The sequence below is a fragment of the Mustelus asterias genome, chromosome 3, assembly GCF_964213995.1.
Source record: "Mustelus asterias chromosome 3, sMusAst1.hap1.1, whole genome shotgun sequence".
In the NCBI taxonomy this organism is placed as follows: domain Eukaryota; kingdom Metazoa; phylum Chordata; class Chondrichthyes; order Carcharhiniformes; family Triakidae; genus Mustelus; species Mustelus asterias.
In genome coordinates, this window is record NC_135803.1 from 141,965,192 (window position 1) to 141,977,974 (window position 12,783).

Here is a 12,783-nt window from a genome sequence, read left to right on the forward strand (position 1 = left end):
TCATAATTTTATACACCTCTATTAAGTCTCCCCTCATCCTCCATCTTTCCAGGGAGAACAACCCCAGTTTACCCAATCTCTCCTCATAACTAAGCCCCTCCATACCAGGCAACATCCTGGTAAACCTCCTCTGTACTCTCTCCAAAGCCTCCACGTCCTTCTGGTAGTGTGGCGACCAGAACTGGGAGCAGTATTCCAAATGGGGCCGAACCAATGTTCTATACAACTGCAACATCAGACCCCAACTTTTATACTCTATGCCCCGTCCTACAAAGGCAAGCATGCCATATGCCTTCTTCACCACCTTCTCCACCTGTGACGTCACCTTCAAGGATCTGTGGACTTGCACACCCAGGTCCCTCTGCGTATCTACACCCTTTATGGTTCTGCCATTTATCGTATAGCTCCTCCCTGCATTATTTCTACCAAAATGCATCACTTCACATTCATCAGGATTGAACTCCATCTGCCATTTCTTTGCCCAAATTTCCAGCCTATCTATATCCTTCTGTAGCCTCTGACAATGCTCCTCACTATCTGCAAGTCCTGCCAATTTTGTGTCGTCCGCAAACTTACTGATCACCCCAGTTACACCTTCTTCCAGATCGTTTATATAAATCACAAACAGCAGAGGTCCCAATACAGAGCCCTGCGGAACACCACTAGTCACAGGCCTCCAGCCGGAAAAAGACCCTTCCACTACCAGCCTGTCTTCTGTGACCAAGCCAGTTCTCCACCCATCTAGCCACCTCCCCCTTTATCCCATGAGATCCAACCTTTTTCACCAGCCTACCATGAGGGACTTTGTCAAACGCTTTACTAAAGTCCACATAGACGACATCCACGGCCCTTCCCTCGTCAACCATTCTGGTCACTTCTTCAAAAAACTCCACCAGGTTAGTGAGGCATGACCTCCCTCTCACAAAACCATGCTGACTATCGTTAATGAGTTTATTCCTTTCTAAATGCGCATACATCCTATCTCTAAGAATCTTCTCCAACAACTTCCCCACCACGGACGTCAAGCTCACCAGCTATAATTACCCGGGTTATCCTTCCTACCCTTCTTAAATAATGGGACCACATTAGCTATCCTCCAATCCTCTGGGACCTCACCTGTGTCCAGTGACAAGACAAAGATTTGCATCAGAGGCCCAGCGATTTCATCTCTCGTCTCCCTGAGCAGCCTTGGATAGATTCCATCAGGCCCTGGGGATTTGTCAGTCTTTATATTCTCTATCAAACCTAACACTTCCTCCCTTGTAATGGAGATTTTCTCCAACGGTTCAACGCTCCCCTCCGAGACACTCCCAGTCAACACATCCCTCTCCTTTGTGAATACCGACGCAAAGTATTCATTTAGGATCTCCCCTACTTCTTTGGGCTCCAAGCATAATTCCCCACTTTTGTCCCTGAGAGGTCCGATTTTTGTGTTCTCTGGAAGTTTCATGGCTTAACCCATTGGGGAGGCAGCTGTTAAAACTCTGGGCTCAGGCTTAGCCAATGCACCATTTGCACAAATATTGCAGCAAAATACTGCAGATGCTGAAAATCTCAAATAAAAACAGAAAACTCAGACTCAAAATGTTAGTTCAGTTTTTCTCCCCACACATGCTGTCAGCCCTGCTGAGGTTTTTCTGTATTTTCTGTCTTTTTCGCAATTTACATGGCCTACCTTTCAAAAAAGTACCTCAAGCATGTGTTTTTAAAAAGCACAATGGTCAGGACAAGAATTGATTTCACTAAAGTCCATATTAAATCTCAACAGTTGGTTAGCATGAATACTGTCCATGCCCGCCTGGCCCAGCCTCACAATACTTTGTTCTGTTTTTGCTGTCCAAACAACGTCAACACAGTAAGAAGTCTCACAACACCAGGTTAAAGTCCAACAGGTTTATTTGGTAGAAAATGCCACTAGCTTTCGGAGCGCTGCTCCTTCATCAGGTAAGTGGGAGTTCTGTTCACAAACAGAGCTTATGAAGACACAAACTCAATTTACAAAATAATGGTTGGAATGCGAGTCTTTATAGGTAATCAAGCCTTAAAGGTACAGACAATGTGAGTGGAGAGAGGGTTAAGCACAGGTTAAAGAGATGTGTGTTGTCTCCAGCCGGGACAGTTAGTGAGATTTTGCAAGTCCAGGCAAGTCGTGGGGGTTACAGATAGTGTGACATGAACCCAAGATCCCGGTTGAGGCCGTCCTCGTGTGTGCGGAACTTGGCTATCAGTCTCTGTTCAGTGACTCTGCGCTATCGTGTGTCGTGAAGGCCGCCTTGGAGAATGCTTACCCGAAGATCAGAGGCCGAATGCCCGTGACCACTGAAGTGTTCCCCAAAGGCGAATTGTCGAGCGGTGTTCATTCATCCGTTGTCGTAGCGTCTGCATGGTCTCCCCAATGTACCATGCCGTGGGACATTCTTTCCTGCAGCATATCAGGTAGACAACATTGGTTGAGTTGCAAGTGTATGTACCATGTACCAGGTGGATGGTGTTCTCACGTGAGATGATGTTGCGACAAAAGCTGGGGGTTTCAGGATGCCCTCGACGTAGCCGGAGAGGTTCTCGCACAGGGTCCCATTGCCCGATACGATGGGACGGCCAGGTGTGTTTGCCTTGTGTATCTTCGGGAGGCCTCTCCGGCTACGTCGAGGGCATCCTGAAACCCATTGTACAAAGAACCCCCAGCTTTTGTCGCAACACTACGGACTTCCTACAGAAATTTGGCACACATGGAGCAGTTGAACCAGGAGCACTCCTCATCACAATGGATGTCTCGGCACTCTACACCAGCATCCCCCATGATGATGGCATTGCTGCAACTGCCTCAGTACTCAACGCCGACAACTGCCAGTCTCCAGATGCAATTTTACAACTCATCTTCTTCATCCTGGACCACAATGTCTTCACCTTCAACAACCAGTTCTTCATCCAGACACACGGAACAGCCATGGGGACCAAATTCGCACCTCAATATGCCAACATCTTCATGCACAGGTTCGAACAAGATCTCTTCACCACACAGGACCGTCAACTGATGCTACACACTAGATACATCGATGACATTTTCTTCCTTTGGACTCATGGTGAACAATCACGGAAACAACTATATGATGACATCAACAAGTTCCATCCCACCATCAGACTCATCATGGACTACTCTCCGGAATTAGTTGCATTCTTGGACAAACGCATCTCCATCAAGGACGGTCACCTCAGCACTTCACTGTACCGCAAGCCCACGGATAACCTCACGATGCTCCACTTCTCCAGCTTCCACCCTAAACACGTTAAAGAAGCCATCCCCTACGGACAAGCCCTCCGTATACACAGGATCTGCTCAGATGAGGACGATTGCAACAGACACCTCCAGACGCTGAAAGATGCCCTCATAAGAACAGGATATGGCGCTCGACTCATCAATCGACAGTTCCAACGCGCCACAGCGAAAAACCGCACCGACCTCCTCAGAAGACAAACACGGGACACAGTAGACAGAGTACCCTTCATTGTCCCGTACGTCCCCGGAGCGGAGAAGCTACGACATCTTCTCCGGAGCCTTCAACATGTCATTGATGAAGACGAACATCTGCCAAGGCCATCCCCACACCCCCACTTCTTGCCTTCAAACAACCGCACAACCTCAAACAGACCATTGTCCACAGCAAACTACCCAGCCTTCAGGAGAACAGTGACTACGACACCACCCAACCCTGCCACAGCAACCTCTGCAAGACGTGCCGGATTGTCGACACGGATGCCATCATCTCACGTGAGAATACCATCCATCAGGTACATGGTACATACACTTGCAACTCGGCCAACATTGTCTACCTGATATGCTGCAGGAAAGGATGTCCCGAGGCATGGTACATTGGGGAGACCATGCAGGCGCTGCGACAATGGATGAATGAACACCGTTCAACAATCACCAGGCAAGAGTGTTCTCTTCCTGTTGGGGAACATTTCAGCGGTCATGGGCATTCGGCCTCTGACCTTCGGGTAAACGTTCTCCAAGGCGGCCTTCACGACACACAACAACGCAGAGTTGCTGAGCAGAGACTGATAGCCAAGTTCCGCACACATGAGGATGGCCTCAACCGGGATCTTGGGTTCATGTCACACTATCTGTAACCCCCATGATTTGCCTGGGCTTGCAAAATCTCACTAACTGTCCCGGCTGGAGACAGTACACATCTCTTTAACCTGTGCTTAACCCTCTCTCCACTCACATTGTCTGTACCTTTAAGACTTGATTACCTGTAAAGACTTGCATGCCAACCATTATTTTGTAAATTGAGTTTGTGTCTTTATATGCCCTGTTTGTGAACAGAACTCCTACTTACCTGATGAAGGAGCAGCGCTCCGAAAGCTAGTAGCTTTTGCTACCAAATAAACCTGTTGGACTTTAACCTGTTGTGAGACTTCTTACCGTGTTTACCCCAGTCCAACGCCGGCATCTCCACATCAAACAAAGTTAATACAGCATTTCCTATCCTACTGAAGGGGCTCACAGGCAGAAGGTATCTTTGTGGAATCCTCGAATCCGTACAGTGCAGAAGGAGCCCATTCGGCCCACCGACAACAATCCTACCCAGGCCCTATCCCCGTAACCCCACATATTTACCCTTCTAATCCCACTGACACTCTGGGGCAATTTAGCATGGCCAATGCACCTAATTCGCACATCTTTGGACTGTGGGAGGAAAACAGAGCGCCCGGAGGAAACTCACACAGACACCGGGAGAACGTGCAGACTCCGCGCAAACAGTGACCCAAGCCGGGAATTGAACCCAGGTCCCTGGCGCTGTGAGGCAGCAGTGCTAACCACTGTGCCACCCTCTTTGAGGTGGTGTACCTGCAAATGTCAGCAAACTTTCTGTGACCACTCTACCTGCTGCTCTAGGGCATGGCAAATAGCATTTCAATCACTCCGTCAATTACGTGAATTGTGAATTGATGCACTGCGGAATGCTGGAAGATCTGACTTCAAACTGCAATCATTTTCCATGATTGCATTCAACACGTGCGGGATTCATTCTTTGTCTCAGGATTTGAAAACTGTTGCGTTGCTTGGGAGGATCTCGGCATCCTGCTGCCTTCAGATGAATGAAATGTGATCCATCCCAAGAATCCCATCTGATAGCGACGTGTGTTTATACTGCATTCCACCCTCATTTGCAAATCATCTCAAACCCTTGACTTTCTGAGGCGTTCCTTCACACAGCTGGAGTTTTTTCTTTTGTTTCTCCCCCTTTTTAGGGAGTCTAAAATGTTGTCCATCGCAGTTCATTATTTCACTTTCATGGACAGCAGCTGCACTAACCCATTCGCAGGTTAATGCTGTTAGAATCATAGAATCCTACAGTGCAGAAGGAGGCCATTCGGCCCATCGAGTCTGCGCTGACCACAATCCCACCCAGGCCCTATCCCCATAACCCATACATTTACCCTAGCTAGTCCCCCTGACACTAAAGGACAATTTACCATGGCCAATCCATCTAAGAAGTTTAACAACACCAGGTTAAAGTCCAACAGGTTTATTTGGTAGCAAAAGCCACACAAGCTTTCGAGGCTCCATCTAACCCACACATCTTTGGACTGTGGGAGGAAACCGGAGCAAGCCCACACAGACACGGGGAGAATGTGCAGACTCTGCACAGACAGTGACCCAAGTCGGGAATCGAACCAGGGTCCCTGGCGGTGTAAGGCAGCAGTGCTAACCACTGTGCCACCGTGCCACTTTTGTTGATCTGGATCCCAAATTTTAATAAAGGGTCTCCATTCGAGCAATAACATTTCTTTTTCTCTTTCAGATGGTGACAGACCTGTGAGTATATTAGCATTTTCATTTCCTACAGCCCCTGGTATTGGGCCGCTGATTGCAACGAACCAGAACCATTTTCTAGATGAAAGGTGTCCAGAAAAGTTTTAAAATTAGGGTGGATAAGAATGCTAAAGAAGCGGCTGACATTCAGTCAACAATCTGCACAGTTGCTGAAATAGGCACATGACTCCTTTCGAGGAATTCCAAACATTTTACTTGGCATATGTGATGGATTTAGATGTGCTTGCTTGAGGTTTGTTTAGTGATTGAAAGCAGTAGGCAGCTAGAAGATGAATCAGACAGAGGGCCGCGGAAGATGGTGGACTTCTGTTATCAATATGGTTGCAGGGGATTGAGATGCAAATTGAAACCAGTTTCGACTAAATATTCCCTTTACGTGAATAAGATCATTCATAAAACAGGGATCAATTTAGACGTAAAAGCACACTGAGTACAGCATGTGGAAGATGGAACCATAGGATGTGCAGGCGGAGTGAAGAGAAAGATATGCTCTTTGTTAGAGGTAGATATGGAGGTTTGGGATGGAGGGAAGGGAAGAGTGAAGATGGGTCTTTATAGTCCATTCCGTAAGGGAGAGAAATGGAATAACTTAGCTGCTCTGCCAATAATATATGGCGCAACTAGGTGATGAAGGTAGGGAATCACTGCATCACTGAATTTGAGGGACAGACTACTTGAAGAGACACACAAACATGTCCGCGTTAGCAAATCTTTAGATAATAAAGCAGTTCATGTCCACATTCAGCAAGACTTGGTCAACATTTGGGCTTGGGCTGTTAAGTGGCAAGAAACATACACACCATGCAAGTTTCGGGCACTGATCACCTTCAGTAAGAGATAACCGAATCATCTACCCTTGACAATCAATGGCATTACCATCACTGAATCCTTCACTATCGGCATTCTGGGGATTACCAGTTCCTGGAAAATGAACGGGACCAGCCAGACAAATCCTGTGGCTGCAAGAGCAGGTCAGAGACTGGAAATTCCGTGGTGGGTAACTCCACTATCTACAAAATATGTATGGCAGCACAGTGGCACAATGGTTAGCACTGCTGCCTCACAGCGCCAGGGAGCCGGGTTCGATTCCCAGCTTGATCACTGTTCCAAGATGGCGCCAGAGCATGGTGACATCTTACAAGCTGTGCCCAGCATACCTTCTAATTCTATCTTTTACTCCGGTATGCGTACTACATTCTGCACTCTCTCATTTCCTTCTCTATGAACAGTATGTTTTGTCTGTATAGCGCGCAAGAAACAATACTTTTCACTGTATTCGAATATATGTGACAATAATAAATCAAATTAAATATTGTCTGTGCAGAGTCTACACGTTCTCCCTATGTCTGTGTGCGTTTCCTCCAGGTGCTCTGGCTTCCTCCCACAGTCTGAAGGATGTGCTGGTTAGGTGCATTCCTAAATTCTCCCCAGTGTACCAAATAGGTGTCGGAGTGTGGTGATAGGGGATTTTCACAGTAACCTCATTGTGGTGTTAACGTAAGCCTACTTGTGACAATAACATTTAAAAAAATTAATTCATTTATGTACACAATGTCAAAAATGTATACAATAGGTTTGGATTTGAATTCACCATTACAACAAATAATTTTTATCAAACAAACCCTTACAATTTCGCAGCAGAGTAATAGATTTATGGGTCACAATCTTCCAGCAAAATAATGGTGAAGCTAATGGTTTTTGCTGTTTATGCTCAATGATATGACAACTTCAAGCAAGAGCCAGATACTTGGTTACAAAAGTGGCATCTCATTCCTTCAGGTCTTAATTGTTGTTGGAGGTGTAAAATTGTAACATTTAAAGTTTTATTTGCACTTTTTCCTCTTGCAATCAAATCTTTCTTTCCATCCCTCCTCCTCTTCCTGAACCTGATTTGACATTGAATTCACCCACTCCGATTTATACTTCCTATTCCTACACTGATTGGTTCTAGCAATGCACAGTTGACTTGTTTGCCCTGGTCCCAGTTGCCCTGTTTTTGCCACTGACATATTACCAGCTCGCACTTTCAGTGGCACGCCACCCAAATTTAAAAGCTAATGTGCAAAGGCAGGTCTGACTAACTAATGCCAGGCTACTGCAAATTATGCCCCTTCATGTTTTACACAGTATAATTGTCATGCCCTTTATAAAAGTGTATCATTTGACTAGCAAGGAAATTGTGGGCGATTTGATAATGTATATGTACATTATATTTATTTTAATTTTTAAAAATTTATTTTTACTTCAAACTATGTAATAAACTTAATGATTCTATCATAGTCATGAATACTTCACTGAGAATGTAATGATCCATTAATTGTTTGTGGCATATTGGCAACAAATATCCGAAGTATTCAACTGGCCCTGAATATATCATTCTGTGATCGTGAACATGGTACGTTATAGAATCACAAAAGTTTAAGTTTTAAAATGTTAAAGTTTAAAGTTTTAAAGTTTATTTTTAAGTGCCGAAAGTAGGCTTACATTAATACTGCAATGAAGTTACCATGCGAAAATATAACTTATTAAATGATTATAGAATCATAGAAACCCTACAGTGCAGAAGGAGGCCATTCGGCCCATCGAGTCTGCACCGACCACAATCCCACCCAGGCCCTACCCCCACATATTTACCCGCTAATCCCTCTAACCTACGCATCCCAGGACTCTAAGGGGCAATTTTTAACCTGGCCAACCAACCTATCCCACACATCTTTGGACTGTGGGTGGAAACCGGAGCACCCGGAGGAAACCCACGCAGACACGAGGAGAATGTGCAAACTCCACACAGACAGTGACCCGAGCCGGGAATCGAACCCAGGTCCCTGGAGCTGTGAAGCAGCAGTGCTAGCCACTGTGCTACCGTGCCGCCGGTTACCCCATTACCCCATCAATCCCACAGTATATCCCCCTAAAACACACGGGAGTGATTTTTCACTGGTCATTGGTCACTTTCATGTGCATTTGTGCTAACTTTAATTGCTCTGGGCTTCAGGAAACATGATGTGGAGATGCCGGCGTTGGACTGGGGTAAACACAGTAAGAAGTTTAACAACACCAGGTTAAAGTCCAACAGGTTTATTTGGTAGCAAACGCCACTCACTTTCGGAGAGCTCCCCCTTCGTCAGGTGGAGTGGAGATCTGCTCACAAACAGGGAAGCACACAGACTACAGTGGTCAGCCTTCACAGTAGTCAGTTGGGTGGTACAGTAGCACAGTGGTTAGCACTACTGTCTCATAATGCCAGGGACCCAGGTTCAATTCCCAGCTTGGGTCACTGTCAGTGTGGAGTTTGCACCTTCTCCCCGTGTCTGTGTGGGTTTCCTCTGGGTGCTCCAGTTTCCTCCCACAGTCTGAAAGATGTGCTGGTTAGGTGGATTGACCCGAACAGGTGCCGGAATGTGGTGGCTCGGGGAATTTCACAGTAATTTCATTACAGTGTTGATGTAAGCCTTACTTGTGACTAACAAATTAACTTTTCTTTACAATTCTAATGATTGAAACTGTAAGGTTACTCTTTTATGTTAAAAAAAAAGACTCTCAACACCGGTGTATTTAGATACAAACAGAGGGTAGACAAACAATTTTATTGATCAATAACAAATCTCAAAAAAGGTACAAATCAATGGCTTCCATTAGCATAATCAATATTACCCACGATGCATTGCATCCATACTGACAGAGCTCAGAACTGCTTACAGTTTAGTGCAGTCTTCATAAAAATTAGCAGAAAGAACACAGCACAAAAACTTGCAAGAGAAGATGTTTGCTCAGCATAACACAAATACCACACCCTCCCCTCCTCTTCCCCCATTTAAAAAAATAGCTTAATGATAACTATAAAGAATAAAATACCATTAACAAGCAGCAAGTGACTGTTACTACATGTCTCAATTCAGAAATGTACAAGTAATATTGCGTCTAGCTGTATGAATTCTCAGACCTCTTAAAGCTGTCCACCCCACAGGATTTCCAGTCTATCCGTCTCACATGTAAAGCTTTGTGGTCTGCTTCACTCTGTTATACTCCAGTATGTACCGCATTCATCAATCCACTTCCCAAGGCAATCTACCATCACCCATCTTATATTGCCACTGCTTAATTCCCCCATTTATCTGCCATATCAAATGTCTCCCATTTGGTAACTCAGTCCTTAATCATACTAAATTGCTTTATACTTGCTCTGCTTTTTAACCATCGTCCCCTGACCACATACATTTTCCATTAGTAAGATTCCAATGTGCAATGTGAATGATACAGGCATGAGTACTGATCCCCAATAATCACTTACTTCCATCTGAAACAACTAGTGCAGGGTTACACGCTGAGTAAGTGTAGGTAACGTTTACACTCGTGCTAGGTCGACCTTCAGAAAAGCAGAGCCACTTTGTCAGCACTCCTCACATTTGTACTAAGAGTAGCTTTGTAACAATGGGACAATCACAGAAGTAAATAAAGGTAAATATTACTGCTGACAGGGTGTTGGAAGGCAAACTGAACAAATGAACTGGAATGTAAGAACATCTTGTGTGGGGTTTGTAGCTGTTTACACTGCGAGGGTTTATTTGAATGTTTCACAAAACATGCTAAAAGACACACAAAACTGCTCAGTTACAAAGAAACCTAGTTGTGTGTTTTATATAATTATGATCTCAAATGCACAAACATGAGATCCTCTAGGGAAAATGCAGGAAAGTTTACTAATAGAATCATGCAATGCAGAAGGAGGCTATTCGGCCCATTGAGTCTGCACCGACCACAATCCCACCTAGGCCCTATCCCTATGCATTTACCCTAGCTAGTCCCCCTGACACTAAGGGGTAATTTAGTATGGCCAATCCACTGAACCCGCACATCTTTGGACTGTGGGAGGAAGCCGCAGCACCCAGAGGAAACCCACGCAGACATGGAGAGTGCAAAATTCGCACAGATATTCACCCAAGCCGAGAATTGAACCTGGGTCCCTAGCATTGTGAGGCAGCAGTGCTAACCACTGTGCCACCCCAAATTTAATTTAATCCAATTTTTTAAAGTTGTAAAACAACAGCTCTTTGGATTCCATTAAAGTGTTGCATGTTTATCAGCTACCAGGTCCTTCCTCACACTCTCTACCAACATTGAGACAGGCAGCTTCCTTTGTGGACTTGTTATTGTTTCATAAAACTGTCTGGTATGAAGGCCTGCTACCAAAGCTTTCAATAATTGTTCAATGCTGCAGAACTCTTCAGCTTATGAGCAAGCACAAGTTCTCTCATTATCTCAGTGACAAGACCAGCCGAATATGGTCGCTCACCAATGGTCTGCCACAGTCAGCACTCACTAGACTATTCCAACATCTCCTGAGCAGTGGACACACCATGTACCAGATCTCACAAGTTCACCAATCTCAATGACACAGCATTGCTGACACATGTGTCACTGTGAGAGCAAGGAAGATGCTCATCATTGGCCTGCACCTCACTGGAAATGTTACTTCTGGGGTCCTGGAACCTCCACCCCAAACTGGAGAAGAAAGTTCCTTCGGTCTTTCATCAGAACACCAAAGGCATTGGGAAAGAGTTCAACATTTTCTTCTGTAGGAGTGACTGACCCATGCCCCTATCCAAAATAGCTGGAGGTCACTATGGATGGGATCTTCACTGTCTGGCTTCATCCCATCAACACAGGTTAAAAAGTAAAAAAGCAGGGTGAACCTGGTCCAGAAACTCACTGGAATGTCATGGGGGAACATAGTCAGAACAATGGCTCAATTTTACTCTGCTGCAGACTATTGCTGTCTCAAAGTCTTGCAACTACCATACAAAGATAGCTCATGTGCAGTTTGTTAAGGTCGCTTATGTCCTCTCCAGCTGAGTGGCTCCCAGTGATGCCCCACACTGCCCTACTTCCCATTCACCATGGCACCACTGTGCTCTGTGAGGTGGGTAAACAACATGAGCAACAGTAATCTTTCCACCCGCAAAGACTTCAAACAACCCAACCACGCAAGCACTTAAAATTACACCGAGCATTTCCTGGAAACAGCAGCCAATGTTCACACAGCTAGTATCCACCCACTATCCTAATGGACAGAAAGTCTTAGAAGTCTTAGAAACCCTACAGCACAGAAAGAAGCCATTCGGCCCATCGAGTCTGCACCGACCACAATCCCACCCAGGCCCTACCCCCATATCCCTACATATTTACCCACTAATCCCTCTAACCTACGCATCCCAGGACACTAAGGGGCAATTTTAGCATGGCCAATCAACCTAACCCGCACATCTTTGGACTGTGGGAGGAAACCGGAGCACCCGGAGGAAACCCATGCAGACACGAGGAGAATGTGCAAACTCCACACAGAGACAATCACTGACCCAATAGAAGAGGTCTCTGGTTTCGACTTCCCTTAAAGGACAGTACACAACTAAATCTGTACAGGGGGTGGGATGGATGAGCGATGTAGCCATCTGCTCCACGGGTGGAAGAAGAGGGACAGCTGAAAGAGCATAACGTGGCCATCGCGTCAACCTGCCCATTACGATGTGTGGCAGGTCGCACCTCATTTCTTTGCTTGGCATCTCAGGAAGCTGTCAAATGGATAAGGCAAACTAGACATCCCCTTATAAGCTAGAGTCATAGTATAAATTAGACTAGTTTACATAAGTGTTTTCTATTATAAATGTGCACACTGAAATTTATAATAAGTAACAGTAGGCAAAAACGTTACAACAGGAAACATGGTCTTTGGAAGAACATGCTGATGTAAGATTAATAAATCGTAGATGTTGGCAACAGTGTCACATTGCATAAAACCCACCATGCATTGTGGGAACCAGTACAGCCAGAGTATTAAGATGAGGTTACAACATAATAGTCCCTATTCCTCTAGCAGTAGAAACACCGCAGACAGCCGAATAGTCATTTATAAACTGATGTTCTGAAAACCTAAGGGTAGG